This window comes from Myodes glareolus, chromosome 3 (genome assembly GCF_982192425.1).
Source record: "Myodes glareolus chromosome 3, mMyoGla1.1, whole genome shotgun sequence".
Lineage (NCBI taxonomy): Eukaryota > Metazoa > Chordata > Mammalia > Rodentia > Cricetidae > Myodes > Myodes glareolus.
The window spans coordinates 64,663,377-64,689,793 of NC_142028.1; the positions used below are offsets into that span (position 1 = coordinate 64,663,377).

At 46.8% G+C, this 26,417-nt stretch overlaps 2 long non-coding RNA genes across 2 annotated transcripts; one reads left to right on the top strand and one right to left on the bottom strand.

Annotated features, from left to right (window-relative positions):
* On the bottom strand, positions 1-5,914 carry LOC146895190 (uncharacterized). The gene is made up of 2 exons (XR_015000937.2): positions 4,014-5,914; positions 1-3,884 (listed from the first exon to the last, which is right to left on the bottom strand). It is a non-coding gene; the product is annotated as an uncharacterized LOC146895190 (long non-coding RNA).
* On the top strand, positions 5,882-26,417 carry LOC146895189 (uncharacterized). The gene is made up of 2 exons (XR_015000938.2): positions 5,882-6,231; positions 26,127-26,417. It is a non-coding gene; the product is annotated as an uncharacterized LOC146895189 (long non-coding RNA).

The window sequence follows — 26,417 nt, forward strand, 5'->3', positions numbered from 1 at the left end:
TCCCATATGTAAAAGCAAAGAGTCTTTATTTTATGCAAGTTTGCAAACTCGAACTCTCCGTATGTCCAAAGTATTGGAATAAATGAGCCCCAGCTCAGTTAGAGTTGGGTTTTTATGGTAGTTAAGGTGGGGGGGGGATGAGGGGTTCTGAGGTTCTGATTGGCTGACATTTGCCTAGGGGTGTCCTGTGAGTGTGTGCTGACAGGTGATCCTATCTACAGCAGTTGGAATGTTAGGCATTTCCTTTGAATGATCTGTTCTTGGGTGGTGCTCGGGTAATCTTATGGTCCTTCCTGCAACCAGGTATTGCTTCAGGGTAAACTACTGAGACTCAGGCCTCCATTAAACTGAGTCCTACTCTGGCAGATGATAATGGTTGGAAGAAAAGAACTTCCTTTGAGTGATCTGTTCATATTTGGCTTATTGTGGCTGGCTCCTACAAGACCAGGCTGGCTTCTCACTCACAGAAATCCGCCTGCCTCTGCCCCCCCAAGGCTGTGATTAAAGCTATGTACCCCCACACCTGGCTTCTTTCCCTCTTTCTGACCTACAAGACTGATGTGACGGGACAGACTCAAAGCACAGCTTCTTTGACTTTGCTATTGGATCACTTACAGGACCTTCGAGATAGGGCCATAAGCATAGGGGTATATTTTCCTAAAAGGAATAAGACAGACAACCTCTACCCGCATTAAACACTTCATTAAAAGGAGGCAGCCTTGGCCTGTAGTGTGGGGGCAACACGGGCAGGTTTGCCAGACAAGCAATAGGCTGCTGGACAGCACACTTGTATGGATGGGTGGTTGGGCTATACAACCTTGTTGTGACAATGTAGCAAGGCTGCCAGCCACAGCTGTAGGGGGCATGTGTCTCATACAGCCTCCCTCCCTGGGTGCTCTTTATAACCATGTCTCTGGACTGTTCAAAGCTTTGTTAACCAAGCTGGACTCCCATCTCACTTAAGAAGAACATGCCATGGATGCTCCCAAGTCTAATGTAAGTAGGAGCACCCATCCTCCCAGATCATCGACTTCTCCATTCCTGCAGAGGTCCCATGCCATCCCGAACTTCTGTACAAATAGGGGGCTTGGAGAGATGGTTCAGGGGTTGAGAGCACTGTCTGCTCTTCCAGAGGACCCAGGTTCGATACCCAGCACCCCCCTGGCAGCTCACACTTGTCTGTAACTCCAGTGCTGCAGGTTTAACATGCATGGAGTCCTGGGCTTCATCCCCAGCACCACAGAAGCTGGAAGGCTCAGAAGCTCAAGGCCATCCTTGGTTATATAGTGAGCAGATGAGAAAGGAAATAGAGGAAAGGACACAACTGGTCCTGGGTATGTGGGGGAAATAGTTTATCACAGATAAAAGGGAGTGCACAGCCAGACGCAGAGATTTCTGAGAGTCCAGAATGGGCATGACCAGCCTGAGCTAGGCCACATAAGGAGAGAGGGAGGGGAATGGAGAGAGGTAACCAAAATGGCTGGATTATATAGGGAAGGGCAGCTGGGGGAGGGCAGCCCAACCCCTGGGCTAGAGAAGTTTAGGGTAGGGCGTGGGATATGCCAGCCAGGAGGGCCCTGTAATAGGTGGGGACTGAGGCACACAGGGAGAACCTGGCCGGACACTGTCTGCTTTGATATGTTAAGTAGGCACCTCTGCCATTTGTCCCAGGTTTGAGACCTAACAGTGAGTTAGAGACCAGCCTGGGCTACCTGAGACCCCTCATAAAAAGAAAGGAGAATGAAAATTGATGAACTGGTGCTGTGGGGCGATGGTCTTGAACCCTGTAAAGGTTTGTCTGTTGTACTGGTTGAATAAAAATGCTTCCAGGCATTTATTATTCCAGGCAGGAAGTATAGGTGGGGCAACCAGAACAGGAGAATTCTGGGAAAACGAAAGGCTCAGTCTGCAGTTGTCACTCAGATGCAGAGGAAGCAAGATGAGAATGCCTCACTGATAAAAGGTACCAAGCCACACAGCTAACACAGACAAGAATTATGGGTTAATGTAGGATGTAAGAGTTAATAAGAAGCCTGAGCTAATAGGCCAACCAGTTTATAACTAATGTAGACCTCTGTGTGTTTCTTTGGGACTGAACGGCTGCAGGACTGGGCAAGACAGAAATTACTGTCAACAAACTGAACACTCGGAAGATTCCATGGTGTTCTACAAAAGGAAGCAGGGGGCTTCCTTTGGAGCATAAATTAGGACCCTTTGGGGAGGGGGAAGACCTTGTTTATTTCTCCAAAGACCCATATCTAGTCATTTTTTTTTGCACATTGCCCACACATCATCGTATGCTCAGCATGGGGTGCACAGACTGGGTGCTGGGTAGGTACCTGGCCCAAGAGTAAGTAGGAACACAGTGCCAGCCTATCGTTTGCCAGACTGTGGACTCAGAGCCATCTCTGTCCACTGGGGACTGGTAAGAACCCTGGCCAGGAATGAAGCCAACTGACAGAGTCCCTGTCACAGGCAGTGACAGCCCAATGCAGACAGTGAAACCTGCTCCTAGAATCCACCCTTATCTGCTGGTGAGGAAAGTAAGGATCTGAGAAACCAAGAAACTCAGTGCATGGCAGGATCTCTTGGCTCCGAGGCCACGATGGCTCCACGGCTTGAGAGACATCCTGTCCAACAAGCAACAGCTCCAATCTCCCCTACCTCAGTCCTGTCCTCTTCATGACCTCTTCCTAGAAGATCCTTCCAGAAAGCCCCTCAGCTGGACCTTGCCAGCTCCTTCAGCTGAGCCCAACCCTACTGTCCCTTTGTTATGACACCATCACAGACCCTCCTGTTGCCTTCATGGAGGCCCTGGTGAAAAGCAGTGTGAGTTTCCTGTCCCAGGTGCTAGCGGAGTCAGCCATGCGTCCCCGGGCTGGGCTGAAGCCACTGGAGCAAGAGCCCCTGTGCTGTACCCAAGATTCAAATCACAGAAACAACTAAAACTGTCACACAGCTAAGGACATGCTGATGGGAAAAAAACTGTGCAGCTTTACCGAAGGGCATAAAGAGAGATCCCAGTCAATGGGAGGCGCTCTACCTTGGGGAAGGTTCAGGGCCATAAAAATGTCAGCTCTCCCCAAAGCAATCTATAAACTTGATGTAACTGCAGTAAAGATGTCAAAGGGGACTTTGAACAGAATGGGACAAGCTGATTCTCAAGTTAATCTGGAAGGGGAAAAAATACAAAGCTGATTACACAAGAATAAAACACACCAGGAAAATATACAGTATTCTGAGGGAGGAGCGATAATATGAACAAAGGGTGGAGACCGTGATAGAAGACCCACAGAATCAGCTGACCTGAGCTAGTGGGACATCGCTGACTTAGGACTGACAACTGGGAGCCTCATAGGACCGAACTAGGTCCCCTGAATGCAAGTGACAATGGTGTGGATTGGGCAGTATATGGGGCCACTGGCAGTGGGACCAGAATTTAACTCTAAGGCATGAACTGACTTTGTGAAGCCCATTCTCTATGGAGAGGTACCTTGCTCAGCCTAGGCGTGGGTGCATGTAGGGGGTTGGTTCTTCCTCAACAAGGTGATGGGACAGACTTAGTTGACTTCCCAGGGGAGGCCTTACCCTCTTTGAGGACTGGGGATGGGGGAGCAGGGTGAGGAGAAGAGGGGGAGTGGGAGGAGAGGAGGAAGAGGGAACTGGGATTGGTATGTAAAAAATAAATAAATAAAAATTTAAAAATACAGCGCTCTGCTATAGGAAAACACACATAACATTCACATTTTAACCTTTTAAACTGTGTGACTCTGTGTCATTCAGCATATTCCAGATGCCTTGCGGCCGGTCATCAGCACCATCGTCTCCAGAACCAAATGAAAACTCTATGCCTGTTACATACTGACTTCCGTTCCATACTCCTCCTGCAAGAAAGAAAACAATTGTTTTGTGTGCTTTTTATTTATTTTTGTATGTCGAATGCATGTCCGTGTGTTTGTATGCACTTTTGGGTGTGAATGCGGGCACACATGGAGGTTAAAGGATGACCTCACCTCCCACTTTGTTCGACGGTTGTCTTGTGGCTGTGCACAGGGTCTAACTGCCCTTGAGCATCTCCGTCTGGCTGTAGGAGTGTGTCACACACTACAGATGGCATGCTGGTCACTTTCATCAACTTGACACGAACTAGGGTCACCTGGGAAGAGGGAATGGAGACGGAAGAATCACCTCCATCAGCTTGTCCCTGATGACTGATTGATGTGGGAGAGACCAGCCCACTGTGGGAAGCACCACTTCTGGGCAGGCCAACCTGAGTTCTGTAAGAAAGAAGGCTGAGCAAGCCATGGGAACAAGCTAGTAAGCAGCACCCCTCCATGGTCTCTGCTTCAGCTTCTGCCTCAGGTTCCTGCCCTGAACTCCTGTCTTAGCTCAGTGGACTGGGTAACTAGACATTTCTCTCCTGCCCACCAGTTCCCGAATAACCATTCAGAAGCTTAATATTACTTATAAATGCTTGATCAGTGGCTCAGGCTTATTATTAGCTAGCTCTTACATTTACATTTACCCATTTCTATGAATATGTGTATCTCCATGTGGCCAGCAGCTTACTAGTGGTGCCCTGGCATGTTGCTCCTTGGTCAGCTGCTGGCATCTCCCAGGCTCTGCCCTTCTTCTCCTGTATCTCTGTTTGGATTTCCCACCTGGCTCTATCCTGACTTGCCATAGGCCAAAGCAGCTTTATTTATCAACCAATGAGAGCAACACATTCACAGTGTACAGAAAGACATCCCACATCAGGACTGTGACAAGGGCACATGAGTCAAATAAACCCTTTCCTCCCAGGCAGCAGAAAGTGACTAGGTGGGTTCTGAGGGTTTGAATTCCAGTCCTCACACAAGTGCTCTTACCCACTGAGCTATCGCCTGTTTTTGTGGTTTTTGACACAGTGCTTGCCACATAATCCAGACTGGACTCAGACTCACTAATTAGCCCCTAGTATATGCACCTACCTCAAATTCTTCAGCACACCTCTTACTCCAGCTTCCAGAGCGGCAGGATTGCAGGCATGCGCCTCCATGGCCCACAAAGGAAGAAGCTGAGTGAATCACTCAGGAGGCAGAAGCAGGTCGATCTCCATGGTGAGTTCCAGGCCAGCCTGGTCTATGTGATGAGTTCCAGGTAATCCAGGGCTCTGTGAAGAAATCCCATCTCAAAAACAAAAACATTTTATTTTTAGTGCAAATGAGTTGGGGATGGAGAGATGGGTCAGCAGTAGGCAAGAGTGCTCGCTATAAAAGCATGAAGACTTGAGTCAGGATCTCACACATACACGAAGAAGTAGGAGTGGCCACGTGTGCCTATAATCCCAGTGGCTGGGAGTGTCAGAGACAGGAGGATAACTGGGAATAGCTGTCCAGCTAGACTAGCTGGAAGTCAAAAAAAAAAAAAAAAAAAAGGTGAAGTTTAGCCTCAGGGAGAGATTGCCTCAAAGAAGTGTGAGAGACTGTGTGGGGGAATAAAGAAGAAATAAAGCAGAGAGCTTCAGAGGACAGTGAAACAAGATGAACTCCATCTATCCACCTATGTTCTGAAAGCGCAGGATTTCAACCCCTTGGCGAAGTTATTGTTTAATAACCATGAGGCTAAACGGCCCTACAATTTGAAAAGTACAAAATCTGAACTCCAGCTCACGCTCCACACCCATACAAAGTCCTTTTGATACGAAGAGCCTAATGTAAAAAACAAAACCCCAGAAAAAAAACATTAGAAGAAAAACATGAAACACATCTAGACTTGACTACATAAAAATGGTTCACTTGCGAATGACAGAGGTGTCTGAATAACGTTAACAGATGACAAACACATTGGGAACACGAACCCGCCGCAGACATTCGGGAACGCTGCAAGAACACAACTTGAAATAGTAATAATTTGGCTTTCATTTTCCCCGCTTCCTCACGTCAATCAGAGGCTCCACTTTACCTCAAGGAGAATTAGAGCTTTTACAGCGAGATGATAAAAAAAAGAGAGAAACAGCCAGCCTTCCCGTGTCATTGTTTCCGTAACTTCCCAGCCAGTCCACTGAAGTCCACATCAGAAACCGCGCCCGAGAGAGGCGAAGCCTTTGATTCGGAAGGACTGCTTGGCTGAGAGAAGAAAATGTTCTTGAAATCAAAAGGGAAGGCCCCCGGGGAAAGCTGGAGATGAATGTATGCCTTAACTAGAGATCGGACAGCACTTGAGGAGACCCGGCTGTGTGCCCCTGGGGAAGTAAGTGCGTGGGGGCACCGGGCAGGGAGAGAAAAGGGAAGTGAGCAAGAGCAGTGACCTTGGCAGAGAGAGGTCAAGGGATGTGGGAGGAGGGCATGGGCACTGCAGGACTTCAAAGTGGGGCCATCAGTGCTCAGAGGTCACTAAACCCCTCCACGAGCTTCTGAAACTTCTGGGATCCTGGCCACCCCTCCTCCCACTTCCGGCGTACCTGCTGTGGCTGCGGCCACCTTGTCGGGCGAGCCACACTAACCACTGAGCCCTCCACTATCTACGGAGCGATAACTACCTACTCAGGCTTTTCTGAGGGGCCCATCTGCCTGTGAACACTCAGCCTCCCTGAGCAGAGAGCAGAGTTGTTGATATCCACAGAAGAAGTCCTAGTATGGAAGTGAAAATCTCCCCACAGCCTGGACCTAGGTGCAGGGTAGTAGATCCTGGTAAAATCTATCCTGGTTAAATAGCTCCACAACTTAGAAAAGGCCCCTACCAATCAATGAAAGGATCCTCAATCCAATAGAAAAATGAGCATAAGAAATGAAAGGAAAACTTAATATTAAAAGAAAAAATACAAACATCAGTTATGAGCCAGTCATGGTAGCCCATGCCTTTAATCCAAGCACTCAAGAGGCAGAGGCAGGTGGATCTCTGTGAGTGTGAGCCAGCCTGGTCTCAGAGCTAATTCCAGGACAGTCAGGGCTACATAGAGAAATCCTGTCTTGAAAAAACAAAAACAAAAACCAAAAAAGGAAGGAAGGAGGAGGGAGAAGGAAGGAAGGAAGGAAGGAAGGAAGGAAGGAAGGAAGGAAGGAAGGAAGGAAGGAAGGAAGGAAGGAAGGAGCGAGCGCTTGTGTTTAGTGAGGGCCCTCTGGTGTTCAGGGGACAGGTGCTGCACCTGGCTGCAGTAACTGAGTTTCAAACCCCCAAGGGAGGAACTCTGTCAAGACACTGCAGATGCTGGGGAAACCATCGCTTGCCCCTTGCCTGAGCTCCACTTGGACCATGTCCTGCCGCTCCCCTCACCTCTTCTGTATCAAGGCTTCACCAGGAAGCCACTCAACCCAGAGTAGGCGCAGCTTGGAAATCCAGGAAGTAGAGGCCTGAACTGGAGTCCTGGAGGGGTGCCTCAGCTTTCCCACCCTGTGAAGGCTTGGTCCCATTGTGATCCAGTCCAGGGACTCTCAGTGGGAACAGCTCAGAGAACACCCTGTTGTGTGCTGTAAGATGCCCCCGTCAGAATGCATCTACTGCATTATTCATGGTGCCCTTCACTTTATTCCTCCCTCCTCCCATTTTTCCTGAGGTTCGGCCCCATAGCGGTGCTGGCACTGCCTGGCCACACGTCCTTGACCAGTCCTGGAGGTCACTAGTAGACTCTCCCTGTGTGTTCTGAACCTGCCACTCAGGGGAATTCTCTGGCCCTGAGAAGTACTAGGAGGTTAACGTCCGTGGAGGACACTTAGATAAGGACAGAGTGGGAACCAGAGGATAAATCCCCAGCCTCCTTAGCTCTCTAGGGGAGGCTTCTGGAATGTTCTGTAGTCTGAGCTCCAGTTCCCTGAGTGTGACCCACTCAATAGTTAATTTTTTAAATCTTTTGTGTGTGTATCCATGTTTGTGTGCATATGTGTTCGTGTGTGTGTGTGTGTGTGTGTGTGTGTGTATGTATGTACATGTGAGAGCATGTAGAACCAGAGGTCAATGTAGGATGTCTTCCTCATTTGCTATCACAGTCTCTCACCAAACCTAAAGCTCACCCATATAGCTAGGTTGACTGCTGGTGAGGTCCTGGGGTCCCCTGTCTTTGCCTCTACTGTGAGGCAAAGGTATATATACCTGTGATTACAGGTATATCCCATTGCACCGGGCTTTACATGTGTGCTGGCGATCTGAACCCAGAGCCTCACGCTTCTTAATGAGCCCTTTATGACTGAGCCACCCAGCCCTGGTAATTCTTTTGTTGGCTTTGGTCCTCCCCGGCAACACCATCCCTCTCCTTCAGTCTTAGGAGCATCTCTCCAATAAGCCGCTTGGACCCAGATCCCCTCCCTAGGATCTCTTGTTTAGAAAACACTTTACAGGTGTTTTCTTTACATTGTGTGTCACAGCACCTCAAGGGGCACACAGAGTTCTCAGATGTCCATGCAATCAGAGGACACAGCTTATCAACCTCTCTGATTAATTGGCCCATCCATCAGCGATTATTGACTGAATCAATTATTTTATTAAAGGATATAAAAAAGTGGTTTTCCAATCCTATCAATCCTTTTGCTTTTATTAGCAGGGATATATCTTTCCCTCATAAGCCAGAACTTTCAAGTTGATATGAAATAGTAAAGGAATGACAGACTAAAGGCCTGATTCTTTCTTTCCTCATAGCTAATTCTCAAGATGAGGAACTATGCCCTAGTTACTTCCAGTGGTATTTATAATGACATTTGATGTTTGAGGCACTCCCCCCACATCATGTTTCTATCAGTATTGTTCTGATTTGAATCTGAAGTGGCCCCCAGGCTCCTGTTCTGACTGCTCGCTTCCTGGCTGGTGGCTCAACGTTGGGAGGCAGTGGAGTTTTTAGAAGGTGAGGCCTAACTGGTAGAGATATGTCACTAAAGGCCTAGAGAGACGGCTCAGTCCATAAAATGCTTGTCTCACAAGCATGAGGGTCCAAGTTCGGTCCCCAGAACCCATGTACAAAAGTCTGGGACTGTGACAATACTTGTAATCCCAGGGACAGGTGGCCTCGGCTAGTCAACCAGTCTAGAACAACCTGAAAGCCCCAGGTCCATGAGAGAACTTGTCTCACTAAACAAGCTGGATGGCCCCTAAGCAATGACATTTGGCTTCACATGCACATGCTCACACGTCATGTGTACCCCACCCGCCATGGACCTTCTCACGCATGAACTCACACAAAGAAGGGGAGGAGTTGGCAAGAGAGCTCACACTATAGTGCCAGGCAAACCTGACAAACCGAATTCAGTCCCTGGGGTCCAGCGAGCGTCCTGGTCTGCTTTCTGTGGCTGTGAGAACCATCACAATCAAAAGAAACTGGAGAGGAAAGGGTTAATCTGGCTCCCATGCTCCAATCACAGTTGATCACTGATGAAAGTCAGTGCAGGAATCATGGAAGAATGATAATTACTGGCTTGCTCTCCATAGCTTGCTCAGCCTGCTTTCGATACAACCAGAGACCACCTGCCTAGGACCACCTGCCCAGGACCACCTGCCCAGGTGTGGCACTACCCACCGTGGTAAGCTGAGCCCTCCACATCAATCATCAACCGAGAACATGTCCCACAGACTTATCTACAGGCTTCCCTTCTTGTATGACTTTAGTGTGTGGGCAGCTGACAAAACTAACCAATACATCAAGTGAAGGTGGAAAGGGAAAACTGACCCCGTGGAATTGACCTCTGACCTTCACACATATATGCACAGACACATACAATGGTAAGAATAATGCTAATGCTAATAGTAACAATAAGTATTTAGAACAAAAAGGAGAAGGCCACTAGGACTAGGCCTTTGAAGGTTAGAGTCTAACTTTGGCTCTGATCTACTCTGCTTTCCGGTCAGCAGGGGTGTGTTTAGGCACAACACTGTTTCCTGCCACATGGGCTCAGCTTCCCTTAGATCCTCTGTCCTTCCCCAGGGGGCATCCCTTCCCTTAGGTCCTCTGTCCTCCCCAGTGAGCATCCCTTCTTAGGTCCTCTGTCCTTAACGTGTGGCTCTGTCAACCTTGACCAGTGTCCTCACTTTCTGGCCCAGTGAGATATCTCAAGCTTCCACAGCTTACCTCCTGGCCCAGCCCTGGACTCAGGCATTCCTCCGAGGAGCCCTGGTTCCTGATGTTTGGAGAACAATCTGACCTAGACTGTGCCCAATGACTGGATTTTTACTGTTTCTCAAGGTTGTGGGTGGAGACAGCAAATCCATGCACTTTCAAACAAGAAAGCCAAAAGATGGTGCATGCCTGCTGGTCTCTCCAAGTCAAATATAACATTTCAAGGTTTGATTTAGTCTTTTTGATCTTTCCCCAGATCTCCTCTCTCGCACACTGACGAGCTCGGATTTCAGTATTAGCATAATTACTTATTTATATTACCCTGTGATTTTTTTTATAAAATTTCAAAAATAGCAACACTATTTTTTTTTCTCTTACAGTAAGAATTTCAAACAAAGTTTTAAGACTCCTTTGGAGCTCTTTTTCTCTTCAGAAACGTTTCTTTAAGGACGTGTGAGGTAAAGTCACTCAAGCCGGCTATTTGCGCCGGGTGATTACATCACCCGCTCTCTGTACATTGAAGGGCTTACATTTCAGAGTGTCTTCAGACCATAGAGGCTGCTTTTTCCCCCTCCTTCCCTTTTGATTTAATGTTATTTTGAATCTATTAAATATTTATATGATTCCAAAGTCAAAACCACATAAAAGTATCTAGAGAGTTCCATTTTCCATCACTCTCTGCCACCCGGCTCCTTCCCTTGTAACCAATCCTTTTTATGGCTTTCTGCTCAATTGTTTATCCTGACAGGACCTTTTTCTTGAGAATATAAATCATTTGTGTACACAGATATAGCCCTCTGCTCTGGGTTGGGTCGCAAACGTTCCTCAAAGGCTGATGTTTTAAAGGCTTGGTGTCCAGCTGATGGCACAGGGCATGTGCCATTTGGAGGTGGAGCCTTCTGGAAGGAAGTTAGGTTATTGGGGATATTGGAACCCTGGTCTTTCCTTGCTGTGGAACAATCTCAGTATACTGCAAACATGTATTATTCTCATTGGTTAATAAAGAGCTGATTGGCCTATAGCTGGGCAGGAAGAGATTGGGTAGGAGAGCCAGACTAGGAAGACCTTGGGAGAAGAAGGGTGGGGTCTGAGGAGTCTCTGAGCGAGAGTAGAGGAAGGAGGAGATAAGTGTGCCACACTAAGATAAGGTACCAAGCCACAAAGAAAGAAATATGGTTAATTAAAGTTGTAAGAGCTAGTTAGTAACAAGCCTACACCATCAGCTGCACATTTATAATCAGTATTAAGTCTCTGTGTGGGGATTTGAGAGCCAGCTGGCGGGACAGAAAAATCCGTCTATATTTCTTCTCTTAGTTTACAAGTCCCCACAAGGCAAGCAACTGTAGGCTCCACATACACGCTCTGCTGAAATGTTCTGCCTCGTCACAGGCTCTACATACATGCTCTACTATAATGTCCTGCCTCGTCACAGGCTCGACTTGCTTTACGGTAATGTCCCACCTCGTCACAGGCTCTACATACATGCTCTACTATAATGTCCCACCTCGTCACAGGCTCTAGGCAACAGAGCTGGCAACCATGGGCTGGAATTTCTGAGCCAAAACAAATCTTTCTTTCCTTTAAGTATTTTTGCCCCAGGTATTTTGTCACAGTGGTGGAGGCTGGCATTCTCTGTCCCTGCTGTTTTATAGGACACCGTGCTGTGTGTTCAGTCCTGCACATTGTGCACTTCACTTCTCAGAACATCCTGGAAGCCATGGTATTTCACTGCACCCTCCATGCCTCTTTTCAAAGCTTTCCATCGTGAGAGTAGACAACAGTTTGCTCAAGTAATCGTCTAGTGGTGAGCATTTAGATTATTGCAATGTTTTGCTGCTTCAAATAATTCAGAACAAACAACCTCATGTGGAAGTCGTTCTGGTATTGCATTCCCAGTGACCCTTCAGTTGAGAACTCTGGAAGTAGGGTTACTGCGTCAAAGGGAAAATGCATAGGTAACACTGTCTCTCTCTTCTAGGACATTTTAAGTCCCCCCCTCAAGTGAGCTGTACTATTTTACATTTACAACAGCAACCATTTTTAGCCATTCATTCAATAAACACATATCATATACCTACTAAGTGTCAGGCACTTGTCTATTTCCCAAAAGCGTAACAGTGAAAAAGAGAGACATGATCCTTTCGTTCAAGAGCTCAGTGTGGGGAGGAAGTTCGAGTGATAATCACACAGATAATCACACAAATAGTCACATACTCATTAAGAAGTGTCAGCTCCTTCTACAGTTCCCAGTGAGAAACTGGGTGTAGTGGCACATGCCTGTAGTCCTGGATGTAGGGGCACATGCCTGTAGTCCTGGATGTAGGGGCACATGCCTGTAGTCCCAGCACTTGGGATGTGAAAGCAAGGAAACCAGATATTCAAAGCTAACCTTGGTGCCTACTGAGTTTTAGCTGAAAACCTGACAGAGCCTAGAGCCATCTGAGCAGAGGAGTCTCAGTCCAGAGGTACCCAGACCAGACTGGCCAATGGGTACGTCGGAGGGAGAGGGTCTTGATTTGTAATTAAGCTGAAGGCCCAGCTCACTGTGGCAGCAAAGGCCATATTACTTTCAAGAAGGTGGTTTTCCCAGAGTGAGGCTTCTCCAGTGCACTCAGGCTGTCCTGATCCCTTGAATTTCTTCAAATTTGGGAAATTCAAACACGTGATTTGTGGTAGTGGAGAACTGCCTTAGCTTCCCCCATTTAAAGATATTTTTTAAAGGAAAACATATAAGAAATTTAAATAACCACATTAATTAAAATGGAAATGCTTTATAACATAAAACCTATAGAATCCATAGGCATGATCAGTATTCAGAAGTTAATTTACATCTTCAAATTATTTCACTGTAAAAAAAATGCTAAAAATAAATAAACTAAATTTGTAACTTAAGAACTTAGATAAAAAGACTGGGTATGGTAGTACATGTCTTTAATCCCAGCAGAGACAGGTTGATTTGTCTGAATTTGAGGCCAACCTGGTCTACAGAGCGAGTTCCAGGTCAATCAGAGCTACACTGTGAGGACCTTATGAGTTCAGCGAGTCCAGTTTCTCCCGTAAGTAGGTTCTGCTTTATCCACCCTCTCAAAATTCACAACCACTTTTACATTATTACAGACAAACCGGTGTAAACATGAATTTCCCCGACTCCCTGCTAAGCAAATCTTCCAATACAGCCTCAGGCCAGGGGATGTATATAGGACCCAGGTTTAGGCAAGTCTAAATTGGTAAGCAGAAAGCTGACTTTGGGGCCCCCGTATCTCTAGCCTGGCAAGGGGTGCGGGATCCAGAAGGTACTGCCACAAGCAGATTAGAATTCTGAGGCTTTCCTCCCCCCAGAAAGAGAACCGCTGGGGCTGTCTTTCTTTTTTCCTGATGCCCGCTTGACTAACCTGCCTCTTGGTTTGGTCTTGTACCCTGCTGGTTCTCAAAGCCTGTCTCTCTAACATTTACCATGGGCAAGACATTCCTGTTCTTCCTTTCCACACCGCCTTGTGAGATGCTCCTGAGGACTTCAGGAGGCTCCCTGATAGTTCCATGTCCCGTACCAGCTCACTTGCCATATTAACCTATCCCTACAGCCCTACTGAACCACTGGTGTGGTTTGAATACGTGTATGTGAACTGAAACCTCAAGGCAATGGTTTGAAGAGGTGAAGCTGAAGGTGATCGAGTCATGAGCCCACTGCACTCCACAATAGGCACAGCATCTCATCAACTAGCTAACCCTCTGACCTTTCCTCCTCCGGTCCTGTGTGAATATAGATTAGAAACGGAACAGGCTGTCAACCACACACCCACGGCTGTGTCTCAGACACCCACTCCTCCTTTCTTTCGCTTGTAAGTTACCCAGTCTTGAGTTTGGAAACAGCCAGGATGACCTTGAATTCCAGGCTCTCCTTCCTCGGCTTCCCAAGTGCTGGGATTGCAGGCGGGCGTGTGACACCACACCCGGCAAGTGTATTGTGAGCACAGCACAGACAGCTAAGGCAAACACCCAGCCAGATTAGCTGCCTTGCCCCTCAGTAGCAAAGTGCATCTCCCAGGCTCCACAGTGATAGATGTGGGTCTCATCCTGTTCAGATGCCAGATGAGAATAATGCAGCCTACATTTCGGATAGTTTCATCGGTTAGCGTGGACAACTACACTAGAGAACAGACAAAAAAAAAAAAAAAAGGAAAAAAGAAGAAAAAGCATTTCTAATGATGTTTAGAAAGACTTTGTCTCTAGGAAGTGGTGGCTCATGCATGCCTTTAATCCCAGCCAGAGCTGTTACACAGAGAAACCCTTTCTCAAAATAACAACAACAAAACAAAACAAAAAATGCAGGCAGATCTGAGCCAGCCTAGTCTACAGAACGAGTTTCAAACAGACAGGCAGGGTTTGTCTTGAAAACAAAAACAAAGTCAAAAAACCCTTGGCCTGGGGAGAAGGCTCAGTGGTCAAGAGCACTGACTGCGCCTCCAGAGGACCACGGCCGCGCACAAGTGTCTGTAACTCCAAGTTCTGACACAGACATATATGCAGGCAAAACACCCATGCCCATAATGAAAATAATTTTTGTTTTTTGGCTTTTCGAGAGAGAATTTCTCTGTGTAGCCCTGGCTGTCCTGGCACTTGCTCTGAAGACCAGGATGGCCTCAAACTCACAGAGATTGAACTGCCTCTGCCTCCCGAGTGCTGGGATTAAAGGCATACATCATCAATGCCCGGCCAATCATCCATTCTTATATTGGTTTATATTGGTGCAAAACTCCTAATAGAACCACAGGAGAATGTGAGGTTTCTTGTACAAATGATTTTTATAGACCACATTCATATAAAATATTAGCAGGACAGCCTCAATGTATGAGAAGAGAAATACACAGATAAAGAGGTATCGCTTATAGGAATGTTAGGATGGCTCAATATTAATAAATCGATTAATATAATTTATTCTAGAAAGTAGACTACAGTAATGGTTTAAGAGAAAAATATACCAAGGCCAAGTGGCATGCATTACAAGAATAAAAACATAGATCAATATTAGAAAAATCTATTGATATAATTTATTTGATTTATAATTTGAAAAAGAAAACCATTCTATAAAGATAATAAAAATATATTTGATAAATATAAGTAGTCCTAAGCTTCTAAACTCTTACCAAAATAAAAATGACACTTTTAAATTATACATTAAAATGTTTTTACATATACTTATTTGTGTGTGTGGACAGGCCTGCCCTACAGGGGTCAAAGCACAACTCACAGAAATCAGTTCTCTCTTCCACCTGTGGGTGCCAGGGGTCAACCTTAGGTCATCAGGCTTAATTAACATCAAGCACATTTGCCCACTGAACCATCCTGCCAGACCTATTTTAATTATTACACTTAAGTATTTATATATTTAGTGTGTGTGTGTGTGTGTACATGATTTGTGGAGGCCAGAGGACAACTTGTGGGGGTTGGTTCTCTTCTTTGACCATTTGGGTCCTGGGGATCAAAGTCTTCAGGCTTGCCAGTTGGCAACTTCCCCATGAGGTATCCCACCTGCCCTCACTGATCCTGAATCTGATGAATCAGGATATCTAGTTCAGACTGGCCTCCACTGTGCGGAGGATGACCCTGAGATTCTGGCCTCTACTGTGCGGAGGATGACCCTGAGATTCTGGCCTCCACTGTGCGGAGGATGACCCTGAGATTCTGGCCTCCACTATGTGGAGGATGACCCTGAGATTCTGGCCTCCACTGTGCGGAGGATGACCCTGAGATTCTGGTCTCTACTGTGCGGAGGATGACCCTGAGATTCTGGTCTCTACTGTGCGGAGGATGACCCTGAGATTCTGGTCTTCTTGTGACTACATCCCAGATTACTTGGTTTACAGGCATGCACCATGATACACAGTTTCTAACATACCAAGGTAGCTGTAAGCATATACATCAAATGGTGTTTATATGCCTATATATATACATATATACATATATATGCATATATATACATATATACTTGTATATGCTTGTATGTATGTATATGTATTTATATATGTGTGTGTATGTGTACGTGTGCGTGTACAAAACTATATAAATACTATACAAATAGTTCTTCTAGGTGAAAAACAATCAACAACGCCTACACCCAGGCGTGGTGGTGCATGTCTTTAATCCCAGCACTAGGGAGGCAGAGACAGGCGGATTTCTGTGAGTTCAAGACCAGCCTGGTCTACAAAGCTAGTTCCAGAACAGCCAAAGATATACAGAGAAATCCTGTCTTGAAAAACCAAAAAGAGAAAAAGAAAGAAAGAAAGAAAGAAAGAGAGAGAGAAAGAAAGAGCGCTTACAGTAGCTTTTCTAAAAACAAAATCTCATTTCATCGTCCAAACTGACCTCAAACACATGATGCTCCTGCCATCTCCATACCACAGCTCTTAATTAACATTGTTCCAGAAGTCCTAGTTAATTTAATTAGAGAAATACATGAAAAGAGAGATAAATATTAGAAAAGAGGAGGCAAAGTAATCATTATTTAAAGTTGGTATGATTAAATATCTAGAAATCCCTCCCAGAAATCCATTAAATATATTAACTGGGTCCAGGAACTTGGCCAATTTCAAAATAAATATACAAAAATCAATAGTATTCCAATCAAACAATAAAAAGTACTTAGAAAATATGAGACAGAACGAGTCCATTCACAGTATCTTAAAGGCATAAAGGAAGTAAAAAAAAAAAAAGTGTGTGCTGGAGAGATGCCTCAACCATTAGGAGGTTCAATTCCCAGCACTTACATGGCAGGCAGCATATGACTTTCTAACTCTGGTACAGAGATCTGGCCCCATCCTCTGCCTCCTTCATCACACACAGAGATGCATGCAGGCAAAATACCTATATACACAGAAACAAACAAAAAAATGTGTTTATAAAAAAGAAAATAAACTTACTACAGTGTGCAAAGCATTTATAGGGAAAAATTCCGTGGCGGGACATGAAGACTTGGAGATAGCCAGCTTGGCACTTAAACTTAGTCAAGTACTCAGCTGGTAGAGTGTTTGCTGAACAGGTACAAAAACCTGGGTTCAATCCCCAGCACCACCACATAAAACCAGGTTGTGGCACAGACCTGTAATCTTAGCATTTAGGAAGTAGAGATAGGAAGATTAGAAGTTCAAGTTCGCCAGGCGGAGGTGGCACAGGCCTTTAATCCCAGCTCTTGGGAAGCAGGGTTGGGCAAGTCTCTGTGTTCAAGGTCAGCCTGGTCTACAAAGTGAGTTCTAGGAGAGCCAGGGCTACACAGAGAAACCCTAGCTCAACTGGCCCCCTGCCCCCTACTCCCACCAAAAAAGTTCAAAGCTATCCATGGTCACATAATGAATTTGAGGCCAGTCTGGGCTATGTGAGGTTTGTGTCAAAAAACAAAACAAAATTTTGGCATGCTAGTGCATGCTTTTTATCCCAGCACTCATGAGACAGAGGCAGGCTGATCTCTGTGAGTTCAAGGATATCCTGGTTTACATAGTGAATTCCAGGCCAACCAGGTAAGATCTTGTCTCAAACAAAATAGAATCATAATCTAGCTCCTTCAAACAAATGTCATATTCAGAATTCCCAAAGGCCATAACTTAGAAGCTGGCTAAGTGATTCTAAAGAGAATTTGAACAATAAACCTGTAGGAATAAAAGTCAAAGGGACCAGAGAGAGGGCTTTTGCTGCTCTTCCAGAGGACCTGGGTTCAATTCTTTGCACCCATGTAGGGTTCCTCACAACCACCTGTAACTCCAACTCTAGGAGCCCTGACACCCTCTTTTGGTCTTGATATGCTGTGAGATAATGTTCTTGTACCCTGTAAAGATTTGTCACTCATATTGGTTTAATAAAACGCTGGTTGGTCAGTAGCCAGGTAGGAAGTATAGGTGAGGCAACCTGACTAAGAAAATTCTGGGAAGAGAAAAGGCAGAGAAGTAGTCACCGACTAGACACAAAGGAAGCAAGATGAGAATGCCTCACTGATAAAAGGTACCAAGCCACATGGCTAAACATAGACAAGAATTATGGGTTAATTTAAGATGTAAGAGCTAGCTAGGAATACGTCTGAGTCAAACGGTGTTGTAATTAATATAGTTTCTGTGTGATTATTCAGGTCTGGGTGGCAGGGACATGAAAGTGCAGTCTCTGTTAACACTGACGAGTGCCTGCACACATGTAATGCGTGTGTGCATGCACATACACACACATGTTTGTACACATGCACACATGCTTGCACTCAGGCCCACACACGTGCATGCATGAGTGCACACACACATATATATGCTTGCACACATGTGGTATAATGTCCCGCTGGCCTGGTTCCAAAGGGATAGTAAGCAACCTCATCTAGCCATGAAACCCCACTGGGTTATACCTGGCCTGGCTCTGAAGTTTTCACGCAGCCTCCAGTCCTTTCTTTGTGTTACAAATACCTTTTGTTGCCCGATGTGAATCTTGACTGTGAGTTTCCCATGGATACAAAGCCTATGCAAAACTTGGTTTAGAGGAAACCTGGAAAACCATGGCACCTCATGAATCAGATATTTGCACCTGGCATTGTATTGTGGGAAGCTTCAATCAGTTTGTTTTGAGAAGTGGAAATCTACAAGCTAAAGTGTAAATACAGGAAAAATAAAGATGCCAAGAGGTGAAGGGAAAGCACTGAGCCCCCTGCAGCACAGTGGTTAAGCTCATTCTCAATGTGTCTGAGTCTTCATCTCACAAAATCACGTGAACCCACACATCAGCATCAAGCTACACATGATACACACATGCACACATGTAGCAAGAATAATAAAAACCCAGTGACAGATATTAGGGTTCAACCTGAAGATCAGAGAAGCAAAGCAGCCAAGCCACTGGAGAGCTCTTACTCTCAGGAAAAATCTTAAGAAGAGCCTCTCCACCGAAAGAAAGTAATTCCAATTAGATCAGGTTAGATCAAATCAAAAATGCCCACCGTTTAATAAATGCCACACTCCCGGGAGGGCATGGGAGCAACGCAGGGGAAGACAGAGTGGGAGACACACAAAACTCTAAATAGCCTGTGAGAGTGGTCCTGACCCTCCCTGAGGAGGGGTCAGCGTTCGGCAGTCTTTCCCAGAGGTGGAGTTCGGCCCAAGGCAACTCCCAAGGGGAGGGGCTGGGGTGATGCTTTGAACCAAATATCCCAGGGGAGGGGCTTGAGATGGAGCTTTTTTGCTCCATTGGCACTCCATTGGTGCCCCAAAGCAGAGGCTAGGGTGACGCTTCCTACTTAATATTACATTCCAGACTCTTTGGATATAGGGGTGTTAGAGGGCTGGGATCTCACTTTCAATCAAACATCCCAGAGTCCTTGGCTATAGGGGTGTCACTTTTGACCAAACACTTACCTCTACGAAATCTTCAGATTTCCTGTCTCATTCCTCTCTAGTGCTGGAATTAAAACTGTGCTCAACCACTACCCAGCCTCTGTGACTTACTAGTGTGACTGCTGGGATTAACAGTGTGTGCCACCACTGCCGGGCCTGTATGGCTGACTAGTGTGGCTGTTTTGCATTCTGGTCTTCAGGAAAGAAAGAAAGGAGGGACAGAAGGAGGGAGGGAGGGAGGGAGGGAGGAAGAGCTGGCAGAGGAAGATTAGGGTATGGAAACACACAGGTGTGGGAAAAGAGTTTGGTGTACAGACTCCTGGAGATAAAAACCCACCACACCCTGCAGGCCATACAGGAAAGTTCTGAGGTCGTGCAGGTTCTTCAGGGACAAGAGAAGAGCCTGGTCTCCAGCCTTTCTTACGGTTTTCACAGGAAGGAATGGGCGAGACAGGAAAGAGCCAGCAGGTTAGGATTGAATGGTCTGAATAACTTCAGAGGTGGCTGGCTACAGGGATGGTCCTAAGTTGTCCATCCTAGGCCCTATGGTAATTTGGGGCAGGGAGCTTGTGGGTCCTAGGATGTTAGATACTCTACAGCTTCCAACTGGTTGGTTTACATGGGACCACACAAATCTCAGGAGCGAGGAAATAGCCAGCCTTGGGATAGGCAACTTCTCATGGACTTGGTAGAACCCCAAGGTGTCAAAAATATCAAAAAATACCAAAACAAAGGCTGGGGCATAGCTCAGCTGGTCACATCCTTGCCTAGTATGCGCAAGGTCCCGTGTCCCGTGCCCAGTACCATATAATCCAGGCTTGGCTGTGTATGCCCGTCATCCCAGCAGGTAGAGGCAGAGGATCATGGCTATCCTCAGCTACGTGGGGAGTTGGAGGCTAGCCTGGGATACATGAAACTCTGTCTCAAAAACAAACAACCCTCCACACACAAAATTTGCTAATCTGCAAGATAAAAATAAAATAACAGCCACTTCAATTTGTCAAATATGGGAAGAGGGCTAGTAGGTGCTTGGTGGCAGTGTTTACCCAGCATGCTCAAGGCTCTGGTTTCCATGGAGAGAGATAGGCGGAGCATTTAAAAATTGGCTGAATCCAGGACTGGCAAGGGGTGGAGAGATGAGCCAGTCTAGCCAGGCCTGTCAGTGGGCTCCCTCCACGGCTCCCAGTTTCCCCGGCCTGTTAGCTCCTCAGCTTCCTGTGTGGCTGCTCCCTCAGCACAGCTGCTCTGGCCTGACCTCCAAACTCAAGGCACATGGCTTAGTCTTTGAAGCTGGCCCCCTCCTCCTGGCTCAGGAAGCGCCCTTCCCTTGGTCTCTGCCGCTTCTCACACCTCCAGCTTCCCACCTCTGGCTTCATGCTTCTTCCTGGTCTCCAGTCTTAGCATCTCTCCTTTCTCGGGGAGCCCCCCCCCACACCTATTCCCACCATTCTCCCTGGGAATGCTCATCCACAGACGAGGTCTCCAGTTCCCATCGGTCTCAGTAGACCAAAGCTTACACAGCTGGCTCTTTACCAGACTTGGGCTTTTCTCTAATAAATCTACACTTGCTCTGCAATAAATAAATTCTAGCTCAGAAGGCCGGGGCAGGATGATCACTGAAGCTCGGAAGTGAGGCCACCCTGAGCAGCGCGAGATTCTGCCTGCCCCCATTCCTCCCCTCATCCCCTCCCCCAAACTGTGACTTGTAACTCTGGGCATGCAACCCAGGGATCTCACTTAGTCAATGTCAGGCAAGTGCTCTACCACTGAACGATAATGCCAAGCCTCAAGATGCTGTTCCTAAATGAAACAACACACAAAAAAGAAACGCTCCTCCTTCCTGCTCTTCCACCTCATTCGTTAAGGTAGAGTCAGTCAAACCCAGAGCTCACCAGCATGGCTAGACTTGCCAGCCCATTCTGGAGATATCCTTTCTCTGCCTTCCAGCAGGCTACCATGGACACCTGGCCTTACATGGGCTCTGGGGACCCAAACTCAGTCCTCACACTTGTGCCGCACAGACTTTAACATCTGTGCTATCTTGCCAATGCACGTGCACAATTTTGTTTGCAATTTTAAGTCCCTAAATGTTCCCAGAGTGTAGAGAGCAAGGCAAGAGGACGAGCAGAACTTTGGACACTTGCTCTGCTTCTTTCTTTCTTTTTTCAATTATTTTTTATTTTATGTGCATTGGTGTTTTTGCTTGCATGTGTGTCTGTGTGAAGGCGTCTGGAACTCCTGGGGTTGCAATTACAGAAAACAGTGAGCTGCCGTGTGGGTGCTGGGAATTGAACCCAGGTCCTCTGAAGGACAGCCAGTGCTCTTACCCTCTGAGCCATCTTTCTGGACCCCCACTTGCTCCGTTTCTGTATGAGCCAAGCCTGAACTTTATCTTTCCTGGCTGACAGGCTATGGCACGCAGCCGTGGCAGGGACACTGGCCTTCTCAGGATGGCAGTGGGGGTGGGACTCCAGGATCCTTCACTGGGGCCCCTGCCGGAGGAGCCCAGAGGCCACCTGGGGATCATTTTTGCTAACTAGTTGGGAGATTCTTGTGTTAGAAAACGGGTTCTTTCCTTAAAAAAAAAAAAAATTAAAACTACTCAGCTTTGCGGCATTTGCTCACTTCCGTGAGGTAAATATTCCCACTGGGGCCAATTTCAAGCTACCACAGAGTAACACCCAGCTCACAGAATTCCTGCAGATTTAGCAAGTAGCTCTCTCTTGCCCATATTCCCAGGATGACTCCCGCGAGCCTTTCTCTGTGGAGACCCAGAGATAACTGGGGAGCCCTCTTAGGAGAACTGAGAACTTGTCATCACCCAAATGGGGTCTTAATACAACCAGGGAATTAAACCCAATCTACGGCGACAGGCTGATGGAGTCGGAGGCTTGAGCCGTGTGCATATTAAAGTAGTTTTCACTTGTGTTCTCGCTGTAAAGCATACACACAGGGACGATGGCTTAGTTCACAATCATGTGCTGAGAGCCTCTTCTGGGCCAGCAAATGTTCTAGACACTGGGGATAAACGAGGTGAATGAGACAAGGTTCTTGGCATCAGGAAACTTAGAGCCTAGAATGTAGACATGAATGTCACGGGGTCATAGTGCACAGAGAAAATTAAAGTGCAGAAGGGACCAGAGAGTGGTGGAACTACTTGTTGCATGGATTCTAATTGGTCTCAATAGTAAAAACCTGGAGCCAGATATTGGGTAAATGTGAAGGGCTGCATCCACATGCTCCATTACAAGATGGCGCTGGCATCCGGTTTCACCGCCAGGTGAACGCACATGTGCTCGGTAACTTTCCACTGCTGTCCCCGCCTACTCCCAAGGCTTCACCTGGGCTAATGGGCAGCGGGCCAATCCAAGGGTGACACGTCCGAAGCAAGGACTGTTTCCTATATAAAGGTTGGGTTCCCTCATTTAGGGGTCCCCAGCCATGTTAGCTTATGCTCTCTCTCTCAAGATGCATTAAAAGCTTCTCTGCAGAAGAATCCTAGTGTCCCGCGTGGTTCTTGCTGGCGAGACGATAGCGTGGGACAGGTAAATGCCCAACGATCAGAAAGACAAAGAGTCAGCCACAGCCAACTGTTTACCTTGCTAACTCCTCAGCCGAAAAAGGGACCAAGCTCCTGTCTCCTCCCGCCTTATAGTCTTCTCTCCGCCCAGCCATATCCCTTCCTGTCTATGTATATAAACTCCAGACCTCTCTGGTTAACTAGTGGTTAGCTCCGCCCTCTGATCTTCAGGCAAGCTTTATTTGTCAGAGTACACACAAGATATCACCACAGGTCCTGCTTTCGAAAGGTGGGGAAAGCCCTTCTCGATGAACAAACACTTGAACAGGCATGAGAATGAAGGGAAGGAGGCAGAGAGGCGGGAAGCCGGTAAGGACATTCCAGCCAGGCAGGAAAGTGGAGCTGGCCTTCTTGGGGGTTGAGGGGAAGTTTCTAGAGAAGGCCCTGAGATGACCTGAGGGAGGTCAGCAGGACCCAGGTGTGACTGGAGAAGCACCTGTGTAGTACAGGAATCGCTGGTGCCTCTGTAGGCACAGGCCCTGAATTTGCATTTTGTTGTGTGGTGAGAAGGCTTTGGAGGGTTGGAGCAGAGAAAGAATATCTTTCCTACATTTAAAAAAGGATGCTGAGCCGAAAATAGGATGTGGGTGGCAAGAAGCGAAACAGAATGTGGGTGGGACGGCTTAGCAGGTAAAGGCACTCGCTGCCAACCCTGAAGACCCGAGGTCAGTCCCCAGAACACACGTGCCTGGGAGAAATCCACCTCTACCAGCTAGCCACTGCTCTCCACATGCAGCGTGGCATTAGCATGAGGGTGCTCAGACACACACTCACGCACAAAACAAACAAACAAGGAGGCATAGAGCCCAGTTAGGAGCTGCTGCTGTGGTTTGAGTGGGAGACAGTGGTAGTTTGAACTAAGGTAGAATTTGGGTAAGAAATGACTGAGGGCTGGGTGTGGTGGCGCACATCTTTGATCCCAGCACTCGGGAGGCAGAGGCAGGTGTACCTCTGTGAGTTTGAGGTCAGTCTGGTCTACAGAGTGAGATCCGGGACAGCCAGAGTTACTTGGTGAGACTTATCTCAAAAATGAATAAATATAAATAAAAATAAAAGATAAGTAGGAAGAAAATGGATCTTGGATAGCCCCTCTACTCTCCCCTACTTTCACGAGTTTTGGGGCTTACTAGCGAACAGGTTTGGCGTGAGAGAACCCCAAGGGAGACCCAGTGGAATGACTGTGTGTCTTCTTCATTCTTGGGGGATAGTTTTTGCTGGTGTAGAATCCTGAGCTGGCATTTCACACTCGCCACATATTAAGCAGCTGAGATAAAAGTAGCCGAGCAGGTGACCCGCTCACACAAATGAAAACTGAAACGTACGACTGAGGCAGGATGCTTGCCTGGCATCCTCAGGGCCCTGGATCCCCTTTCCAAAACAAGAAAGAAAACAAGGGGGAAGAGGGAAGGAGAGAGGGGAGAGGAAAGGAGGAGAGGAACGAGAGAAGAGGTGACTGAAGCAGTTGGCGACCAGCAAACACAAACATCCCAGATGTTCTAAACATTTTACTTCAGGCAGCTAGAAAACAATCCCAAGTAGCAGCTCTAAATGAGCCCTGGGTGGATAAACTGAGAGTTTCTGTACCAGATGTATAAACTGAGGACGTGACCGCTCCAAGGTATGGCTGACGGGAAGGGTTTTATTGTAGAGATGAGGGAGAGTACAACCAGAGGGGTCTGCAGGAGTCCAGAGCAGGCAGAACACAGCTGGCAGGCGGGACTGGACCATGGGGGTGGGGCGCGGATTAAGAGAGGAGGACCAAGAGAGTGCAGGGAGAGGGGACCAAGAGGGAAGGGCAAGAGAGAGGGGACGGGGAGAGGAAGACAAGAAAGGGAGAGCGTGACGGAAACAGCAGGCTTACGAGGTACGCTGATAGGTCCACAGACAGCCATTTGGTCATGAGTTTCTTTTGGACCTAACAGTGAATGTACAGACAACAATAATAATGAGGTTGCTGAAATAAATATTTGAGTCAAATGTAAAGATTACCAGACTGGATAGTAAAAACCCAACTAGATCTACAAAAAATATGTGTAGACCGCAAATAAACAAGAAGAAGAAGGAGGAAAAGGAGGAAAAGGAGAAGGAGGAGGAGGAGGGGGAGGAGGAGGAGGAAGAGGAGGAGGAGGAGGAGGAGGAGGAGGAGGAGGAGAAGAAGAAGAAGAAGAAGAAGAAGAAGAAGAAGAAGAAGAAGAAGAAGAAGAAGAAGAAGAAGAAGAAGAAAAACAGGAAGAGGAAAGGCAAAAAGCATCTTATAGAAATAGAAACAGTGTCTCAGTCCGTTGTGCGCTACTGTAACAGAATACCTGAGACTGGGTAATCAATCTACAAAGAACCGTGCTATAGGCTGGGCAGCCCAAGGTCAGAGTGCAAGCATCTGGCAAGGGCTTCTTTGCTGTGTAGTAACATAGAAGAAGGCAGAAAGGCAAAGAGATGAAGAGAGGGGGAAAGAGAACAAGAGAGACAGACAAACTACTTCTGTCTTCTACCCATTTAGGAGGGTAGTGCCCTCATGAGGCCAAGCGCCTCACAAAGACTCTGCCTCAAAAAAAAAAAAAAAAAAAAAAAAAAAAAAAGACTTTGCCTCTTGGGGCAAAGCAATTGCCTATCTGCCTATCGTAAGTGGAGGACCCGTTCAGTTCCCAGTACCAGAGTCGGGGATGGGGGCTGGGGTTAAGGTGTCTCACCTGGTGAGGGTAGGTACTATCGGGTGTGATAATCTTAGTTCTAACCTTAGCCCCCATGGCAGAAGGAGAGCTCGATTTGTCCTCCAACCTCCACATGCCAACCATGGCATGAGCCCCTCCCCATACATAATTAAACAAATAAATATAAAATATCTTTTAAATTGTGGTTCTGCTTTCATCGTCTGACGTGAGTTCTAGTGGGGAGAAACATTCAAACCGTAACCAATGCTAAAAGACAGGGATACCCACACAGCAAGATGTGGCTTTTAAGGCAATCTATATACATATATATTATGTGTATATATATAAATATTGTGTATATATGCACGTATATATATATACGTATATATTGTGTGTGCATATTGTGTGTGTATGTGTGTGTGTGTGTGTGTGTGTGTATGAGGTCACTTTATAATGTTAAAAAGTTCAATTTTCCAGGAAGATACAGCAATCTTGAACCTGTGTGTACTTAATAATATGCTTTCCAGAAGGGATACTCAAAAGAGGAAAGCAGAATGACAAAGAGAAGCAGACAAACCACGATCCCAGGAGATTGCAACCCAGTGCTCCAGTAATTGCTGGGACCAACAGACAAAAGCAGTCACAGAAGACGCCGGATTCCCAGGCCTGACCCAGGAGGCACCTACAGCGCGCGCGGGCGTGCACCTGCAGACTCCACTTTCCCTTCCAGCGCTCACGGAAACCCAACAACCAAATGTGTCGTGGGACCTTCAGTCTGAGCAAGTTTCAAAGCATTAAAATTACACAGGATGTTTTCA